Here is a 9636-nt window from a genome sequence, read left to right on the forward strand (position 1 = left end):
ATGTTTCTATCTCTTTCCCTTTCTCTCTGTAAAAAATCAATAAAATATATTTTTTTTAAAAAGTGGAACTCTGCTCTCTGCTCTGCGTGGGCCTTGTGACCCAACAACCCTGCTCTGGGGTTACATCCCAGAGAAGTCCTCTTACCGGTGTGCAAGGGGCATGCTGAGGCCGTGCACCGTGGTGGTGTCTGTGGTGGCAGACTGCAGAGGTGCTGACGGCTTCTGCCACCAGCGGAATCCATGGTGGCGGATAGAACATGGAATTCTGATGGCAGGCAGAGGCAATGGGCCAGATGACTGTGTAGCAACACACATGATTCTCCAAAGCAATAGTAGGAAAAAACCGAAGACGTTTTTGTATCACAACACCATGGACACAAATAGAAAGCACACGCACACACAAAACACGAGAACATATCCAACAAGGACACATGCATGCTTCAGGCCTATATCAAATGCATTAGAACGGATGCCTACCGGAGGAGAAGAGGAGTGGAGATTATGACAAGTGGGGAAATAAAGGCAGAAAACAAGTATTGTGTGGACCAATGACAATGAGGGGCTATTAACCAAGAGGTATGATCAACTCCATTTCCTGCACCCGGAGTTTTATATTTTTTATTTATTATTATTATTATTATTATTATTTTTTTTTTTTTTACAGAGAGGAAGGGAGAGAGAGAGAGAGAGCTAGAAACGTCGATGAGAGAGAAACATCGACCAGCTGCCTCTTGCACACACCCTACTGGGGATGTGCCCGCAACCAAGGTACATGCCCTTGACCGGAATCAAACCTGGGACCGTTCAGTTTGCAGACGGACGCTCTACTACTGAGCCAAACTGGTTTCGGCGGCACCCGGAGTTTTAAAACAATCCCTGCCTTAAGGTGTTGTAGGAATTATACAGAATGTTCCCAAAGGCCTGGGCACAGCCCTTGGCACGCGGGTGATGCTCCAGACACGGCAGCTCTTCCGGTTGGTTGCTCGTTGAACGCAGACGACACCAGGAGTCTGCTTTGTGCTGGGCGCTGTGCAGAGTCACACAGGAGACAAGGCTGGGTGTCTCAGGGACTGAGCACGGCAGAGGGGGTGTAATGCCAGCGGGAGGAGGGAACCCTCGCCGGGGATCGCAGCATTCATGCTGTCAGACCCCCTCTGCACACGGAGGCTGAACGAAGTGACTGTCCAGGTCACACAGCCAGTCGGTGACGGGGTCTCCCGGGCCCTTTCCAGGGCGTTATTGAAGCCAGCGCCTCGGTATCCTAGACCAGCGGAGGCTTCATTTCCTGGCTTTTACCCCAACTGACCTCCCCGAGGCCCCTCCTTTGTTTATGCACCCAGCCCTGTGTGTGTATTTAATGGAGAAGTGAATTAATTGGTTGTTTTAAAAAAGCAGTTTGGTGGCTAAAACTTTCCAGGACAGGAGGTTGATGAGGAGCAGGTGAGAGGTTCCGAACCCCGGCCGAGGTGACGCGCTAAGGAGTCGCCCTCCTGCTCTTCCTCTTCAGGGCTAGCCCGGCGGCTTCAGCGGTCCCAGAGTCTCCCAGTCAGAACCAACCTCACCCCCAGCCCTCAACACTGTTTCCCCCCCCCCATCATACCGCCCTTATCATCCTCTTCAGCCCTAAAATATCACCCTTTGCTCAGCCCACTCCAAGGACTGAGAGAAGTGTCCCCATAACCCTCTTCTAGCCCTTATCCTTTACTCCGCCCTAAAATATCTGTGCCCCCAAGATGGCAAGGGACCCTCCAGAGGCGTAAAGAAGTCTCTAAGGGAGCCCCCTTTCTGAGATTACAGGGAGGGGAGGGGGAGAACTCCGGGCCTGGCTCACAGGGTGCTGTGTTTTGGGCAGCACGTCCTGGTGCCGGCTGCAGCAGTGTGAGGAGGTGGTCAGACAAGTCCGGAGAAGGTGGGTGGACATGGCAAAGGGAGGGACGGGTCCTGGAAGACTCTGCCAACATCTTGGCAGCCTTGACCCACAGGGCGATGACAGCCTTTCCTACGACTTCAGGAAAACCCAACGTTTTCCCACGGATTTCAAAAGGAGATTGACAAAGAACTGAATGACAGATTTTCCAGGATGAGCACAGTCAGTCAGGGGTCAGATCGGAAGAGAGGTGAAGGGAGGAGAATTCTTCCCGTGATGGGAACTCATCTCCGGAGGGTTCAGCACAGTCCTGAGCGGGGATAATGGCGATGCTGAGGAGGAGGAGGAGGAATAGGAGGAGGGGGAGGAGGAGGAGGAGAAATAGGAGGAATAGGAGGAGGAGGAGGAGGAATAGGAGGAGGAGGAGGCATAGGAGGAATAGGAGGAGGAGGAGGCATAGGAGGAATAGGAGGAGGAGGAGGAGGGGGAGGAGGAGGCATAGGAGGAATAGGAGGAGGAGGAGGAGGAATAGGAGGAGGAGGGGGAAGGAGGAGGAGGAGGAGGGGGAGGAGGAGGAGGGGGAGGAAGAGGAGGAATAGGAGGAGGAGGAGGAGGAGGAGGAGGGGGGGGAGGGGGAGGAGGAGGAGAAATAAGAGGAATAGGAGGAGGAGGAGGAGGGGGAGGAGGAGGAGGGGGGGGAGGAGGAATAGGAGGAGGAGGAATAGGAGGAGGAGGAGGGGAAGGAGGAGGAGGAATAGGAGGAGGAGGGGGAATAGGAGGAGGAGGAGGAGAAGGAGGAGGACTGACATTTAGTGAGCACTTACTCGGTCCCCCTCCTGGATTGTCTCCATTTAGCTCCCACACAGCCACCCAGTGAGCTGAGTGCTGTGTTACAGATGAGGAAATAAGGCCAGAGCGTGGATGACTCACCCAGGATCACACAGCTGGGAAGTGGTGGGAGCAGGGGGATTTGAATCCAGATCGTCTCCACCCACAGCCCAGGGGCCTAACTGCTAAAGGATACAGCCTCGGAGCCTTCCGAATCTCCCAGCATGTGGCTGATTACGCAAGATAAACAAAGGTTTTTGCACACAGGACGGCAATCCAAACACCCGTCAATCAGGGCTCGTTTTCCCTTAGGAATATTTCTTAGGGAAATGCATTCTAGGAAAACATCAATCTACAGCCTCTAGCATACTTCTTCTTTCTATATCCTCATTATTATCTCACACTTTATGGCGTGCTCTGCACTGTTACACAAAGACCCTATCATGGGGTTTTAATCACATCTAGTCTCCCTTCTGTTGTAATTGATTTTCAGCACTCTTGGTAGCCCCACCGCTAATGGGATGTCTGGGTAACATTATTATAAGATATTTAAAGATATTTTAAAACACAAAAACGGAATAAAAGCCAGCAATTTTCAAAGAAATTCTGGTGTGTGTAAACCACAGCCTAGTTCAGACCAGACTGCCAAAACCCTGCACGGATTTCTGTTTCCCGGCTAAAGTGGCGCCACCGTGTGGCAACAATATAATCACCATTCGTAATTTACTGGGAAATTGTGTCCTGATTAATTTTTTAAAAATATAATTGTACTGATTTCAGAGAGAAAGGGAAAAAGAGAATGAGATAGAAACATCAATGATGAGAGAGAATCACTGATTGGCTGCCTCCTGCATGCCCCCAACTGGGGATGGAGCCTGTCACCCAGGCAGGTGCCCTGACCAGGAATCAAACCCTGACCTCCTGGTTCATAGATCGATGCTCAACCACTGAGCCACGCCAGCTGGGCTGATTAATTAATTTTTTTTTAATAAGGGAGGATTGCATTATTTTAAAGTTGTACACATAAGGCCAGGATTTATTATCTCATATTATACAATTTCACATTATCATGGAACCTCTAAAGCCACTTTCAATTGATCAAAGAAGCCACGTGAGGTAGATAGAAATTCTAACAACCTGAGATTAGGTGTATCACAGGCGGGTCTTGGTGAAACCTCTACTGGCAAGTCCTCAACAATACGGTAACAGATCGAGTCTAAGTCACTCAGAAGTTGAGCTAAAGAACTTTGGAATCTCTGGGCTGAAAAGAATGTGGAAGACAACGTGGTGGCCCTTCAGGGAGGTACGTGTTTGTTAATCGTGTGAATTTAGTCATGGTCACTAACTCGCTCCTGCTGGATAGGCGTCTTTACAGGTACCTGATTGGAGAACCATCGTGGATAGATGTGATTGGTCAGAGTGCTAATTATGCAAAGCCTATCTCAAAGGGTTGTCATGAGGACTAAATACCTTTTTATTGCTTTTCCTTTTATTATTTGAAATGTGCTTTGTCAATTACAACTGACGAATGTACAAATGCCATTGACAAATGTTCCTTGTTAGCATGAGGTAGATGGTCCTAGTCCAACAGAAGAGACCAGTGTTTCCCAAAAGCTAATGTACCTATGAGTCATGTAGGGGTCTTTAAAAATGCAGTTCCTTTTGATATTTTTATTCTTTCATAGTACAATCTTTAAAAACTTGAACTGAAGTTTCTGTGTTGTTGAATTCTGTGAAGTTTCTAACTAACCCAGAGAGTACTAGTGCATGTATTCTCCCTCTCTCTCTCTCTCTCTCTCTCACACACACACACACACACACACATTCCTACTTAGGTTCTTTGTCCACTGAAATTGGTAAAGAGGCACAAAGAGAACTGGGGCCCGAAGACCCAGTGAGAAAACAAGTGCCCATTGGAAAATGGTGTTTTATAATAATCCATCACATGTTGTAAACTGGACCAGGCCATTATTTTTGTGGCTTGAGAGTTGCCCTCCCTCTTCCTGCCCAGTGCTGACTTGGGGTGTAGGTGGAGAGGCCTGCCCGCATCAAAGATGTCTACAAGTGAAAATGGTGATCTTTGGAGGATGTTGGAGTTGAGATTGACTTTGATCACTTAGAAGAGCTGAGTACACACAGTCAGCAGAAGTGAGGAATCTGTTATCACAGGGTCCAGAGAGGGGCCGGTGCTCCCCCCAGGAGGTGTTCTGAGCTGTGGGTAAATCTGTGTACCCCCGACCCCACTTGACAGTCCCATTCTCCATTGCATCATTGCAACCAGGATCCAGAAGCCTGCCAGCTCAGGTGACCAGACCACCGCAGATGACCAGAAGCCATGTCTGAGATGCATGGATTTGGTTCTTCACACCCTCAAATTAGATGCCAAGCTTTCATGCAGTAAGCTTGCTATGCTCTAGCCATCAGTTCTTTTTCTCCAACAGTTCTAAGTAATGCTTCAAAAAGTGAAATCAGGTTCGCTGTAAGTTAAAAGAAATAGATATGCCGAAACCGGTTTGGCTAGAGCATTGGTTTGCGGACTGAAAGGTCCCGGGTTCGATTCTGATCAAGGGCATGTACATTGGTTGTGGACACATTCCCAGTAGGGGGTGTGCAGGAGACAGCTGGTTGATGATTCTCTCTCATCAATGTTTCTAACTTTCTATCCCTCTCCTTTCCTCTCTGTAAAAAAAAAAATCAATAAAATATATTTTTTTAAAAAGAATCAACCACAAATTTATTTTTTAAAAATAAAATAAAAAATAAAAGGAATAGATATTTTTTTCACATACCAATGAATTCCTCATGGATGGATTTAATCAAACATCTAATGTATCTACAAGTGAATTTTAAATAAAGGTTTTTTTATGTATTAGACAAGGCTCTCTAGAGAAATAGAACTGATAGGAGATTTATTATGAGGAACCGGCTCACAAGATTACAGAGGCTGAGAAGTCCATGTGCAGGCTGGAGGCCCAGGAAAGCCCTGAGTTCCATGTTCAGGTCATAAGGATTTGCAGTCACCGCTAAATGAATGTCAGAGCTGCGCCCCAACTAGATAAGAACAGCGGAGGTTCAGGAAAGCTTCAATCCAAACCCAGAAGCCAAGAGCCAGGTGTGCCCATGTCCCAGCTCAAGCCAGCAAATTCGCCCTCCCCCTCCTTTTTGTTCTTTTTGGGCCCTCATGGATTGGAAGGTGCCCAATGCACTAGTGAGGGCAACCATCTTTATTCAGTGTCTACCAATTCAAATGCTGATCTCTCCCAGAAACACCCTCCCAACACATCCAAAAAATGTTTTATCAGCTGACTGAGCATCCCGTGGCCCAGTCAAGTTGACACAAAATCAACCATCACAATGGGGCAAAGGGAGAGAGCATTTTTTACACGTTGGTTTCACTGTTTTGTATTTAAATATTTTCTCACATACTCAGTTTCTCTTTAAAAGTTTGGAGTTCATTGCGACAAATTGCATTAAGTCAGGCAGCACTTTTTGAGGCCTGGCCCATGTTTCCTTGGTTCAAGCAATACTTGGTCCAGGTAAGATTTGGTAGACCCAGACAAGTTGAAACTTCCAGGCCAACTCTCAGTACTAGTTCCTGTCATTTCTCTCATTATTTTGATGTTCACATTTGTTGTCTTTGTGCATCCTTAATCAATGGGTCTCTTTGTAATTGACATATGAACTCTTCTGCTAACTAAAGTTTATTTCTTTTTTAAAAAAATATATATTTTTTTATTGATTTTTTACAGAGAGGAAGAGAGAGGGATAGAGAGTTAGAAACATCAATGAGAGAGAGTCATCGATCAGCTGCCTCTTGCACACCCACTACTGGGGATGTGCCCACAACCAAGGTACATGCCCTTGACCGGAATTGAACCCGGGACCTTTCAGTCCGCAGACCGACGCTCTGTCACTGAGCCAAACTGGTTTTGGCTAAAGTTTATTTCTTTAAGAACTCTTGTTTTTTGTTTTTAAAAAAATATATTTTATTGACTTTTTACAGAGAGGAAGGGAGAGGGATAGAGAGTTAGAAACATCGATCAGCTGCCTCCTGCACACTCCCTAATGGGGATGTGCCTTACAACCAAGGTGCATGCCCTTGACCAGAATCGAACCTGGTACCTTTGCAGTCCGCAGGCTGACACTCGAACCACTGAGCCAAACCGGTTTTGGCCAGAACTTTGGTTTTTAATAAAGATATTACTTTAACCTGGCCACCATGCTCTGCTTTATCAGAGTTAATTTGAAACAGAGAACTCTGTGATTACTTAAGTACAAACAATTTATCCTTCAGAATTCTTCTCGAAGTAGAGGGACATTCTTTTTTTTTTTTTTTTTTTTTTTAAATATATTCCATTGATTTTTTACAGAGAGGAAGGGAGAGAGATAGAGAGCCAGAAATGTCGATGAGAGAGAAACACTGACCAGCTGCCTCCCGCATACCCCCCACTGGGGATGCGCCTGCAGCCAAGGCACATGCCCTTGACCGGAATCAAACCCAGGACCCCTCAGTCCACAGACCGATGCTCTACCACTGAGCCAAACCGGTTTCGGCTAGAGGGACGTTCTTGACCCGTCCACAGTGAAATGAGGTATTACTGGTCTTCCAGCTTATAGTTCTCCATGTGCTACAGGCACCAGAGCCATCCCACGGAAAAAGGAAAGCACCAATCTGAGATAGCCCCTGTGCCAGACAGCTGGGTACATAAATGAAATCAAGATTCTTGCCTTGGAGAGCCTCAAAGTTTACTGTGAGAGATGAACTGATAATTAAAAAATCATAACATAGTTATGTTTTACATATGTAACAGTGATATGAGAAGTGCTGTGGAGTCACGGAGGGAGGAATTTGTTTTGTGGGAAGGAGAAAGGATAAGGATTAAGGAAGACTTTGGAGAGGTTGTAAATTTTAAAATGCGGTTTGAAGGATGTCGGAGAGTACTAGGCATAGATGCATGAAAAGAACATCCCAGACAGAGGCTCAGCTGAAAAAAGGAGGTGGTATGGAGTAAGGACAATTTCTGGGAATTCTGAGTAGTTCAAGTGTTACTGTGGCATAGGGTACTCAGGGTGATGTGATGGGAAGTGGAGGAGCAGGTGGGAGTCGGAATTCGAAGGCCCTGGGCACTGGCCTGCGGGGTTAGATTTGTTCCTGTCAGCCATGCACCCACAGAAGGCTTTTGGGCCCCTCTTTTAGCTGTCTTACTGGATGCTACCTATTTCTTGGCCCTTTGTCTCTAGAATTGAGCCACTGCTCTTCTTTTTTTTTTTCTTTCTTTCTTTCTTTCTTTTTTAAAAAAATATTTTATTGAATTTTCACAGAGAGGAAGGGAGAGAGAGAGAGAGAGCGAGAAACGTCGATGAGAGAGAAACCTCGACCAGCTGCCTCCTGCACACCCCCCACAGGGGATGTGCTCGCAACCAATGTACATGCCCTTGACCGGAATCGAACCTGGGACCCTTCAGTCCGCAGGCCGACGCTCTACCGCTGAGCCAAACCGGCTTTAGCAAGCCACTGCTCTTCTACTGGGCCCACTTTCTGCCAGGCCCTCAGGTGCCCTTAGTTCGCCATAGCTCCCGATGTTTGCCTCAGGTTTCAAGCCCTTAAAAATACTGAATATATAATCTTCACTTGACAGGAAAACAGACAGAGCTGACCCAAATCTAAAGCATCAATGCCAATTGCCTGCAGTGTATAGGGCAGGAGGAAGAATATAAAAATCCTTTGGAAAAAAATCACTCCACCAAATCCAGACAGTTTTTAAGTTTCCTGTTCAGGTCTTAAGTATTGATAGTCACCATGGAATGAATGAAAGAGCTGGCTAGTGATCTTCCCGTTGAACCAGGAGTTACCTAACGAGACAAGGATAGAGCTGAGATAAAATCTCAGGTCTCACCCTAACCGGTTTGGCTCAGTGGATAGAATGTCAGCCTGAGGACTGAAAGGTCCCAGGTTCGATTCCGGTCAAGGGCATGTACCTTGGTTGTGGGCACATCCTCCGTAGGAGGCGTGCAGGAGGCAACTGAGCGATGTTTCTCTTTCATCGATGTTTCTCTCTACCCTTCTTCCTTCTCTCTGTAAAAAATCAATAATATATATATTAAAAACAACAACAAGAAGTCAGGTCTCCTGACTCCCAGTCCAGTGCTTTTTCCAGGGTGCTCTGGCTCCTGGCTCTGCTTAGCCAGTTATGAGCCAGACCAGACGTATTTGGTACCTCAAACCCACAAGGCCAGGATAGAGAGCTGGAGCTAAGGGAGGGCTGTTTCCAGAATGGAATCTGTACCTCAAGCCAGACAGCGTGACACAATACATTTTGATATCTCCCTTTTGTCTGTAAAATGGGAGCAGAGTTTATTTAATGCTGCAGCCGACAGCAGGGATTAACACGTGGCAGCGTTGTTTGTTTTTGAGATGGTTGAGAAATGATGGATCTTTGGCCAAGTGGTATAATCTTAAAGTCAAAGTTTGCAAGGAAACTTGGAGGTGATGTGCGGTGGTGACAGGCAGCTTCACGTAGTCCACGGATCACGGAAGACTCCCGGCAGCCAGAGGCCGAGCTTCCCGTCTTTGGAATTGTTCAACCTGAGAAAAAGCGTTCAGGCCGAAGGGAATCTCTCTGAGGATCTTTCTGCACATTCGAGGTGGCTGGATGGACAACGGAAGGGCGACTCCATGGTTTCTGTCTTCGGCACACACGCATTTTCTCCAATTCCCGCCCAGGTGGGCTCGCCGGGCAGCTGTGCGGCATGACTCATGCCAGACATCTGCTGGGCAAACGTTAGCAGGTTGCTAACAACAACCGTCGCCGTGTACTGCCTAGAGCGCCAGCGCTGTCCGTGCCCAGTTAACTCATTTCCTGAACGATCGTGATCTCTAGTTCACAGGGGAGGAAACAGGTTTAACATGTTGCCCACAATCTCCCAGGGGCAGAGTCTGG

Source organism: Pipistrellus kuhlii, unplaced genomic scaffold (assembly GCF_014108245.1).
Source record: "Pipistrellus kuhlii isolate mPipKuh1 unplaced genomic scaffold, mPipKuh1.p scaffold_m20_p_2, whole genome shotgun sequence".
Taxonomy (NCBI): domain Eukaryota; kingdom Metazoa; phylum Chordata; class Mammalia; order Chiroptera; family Vespertilionidae; genus Pipistrellus; species Pipistrellus kuhlii.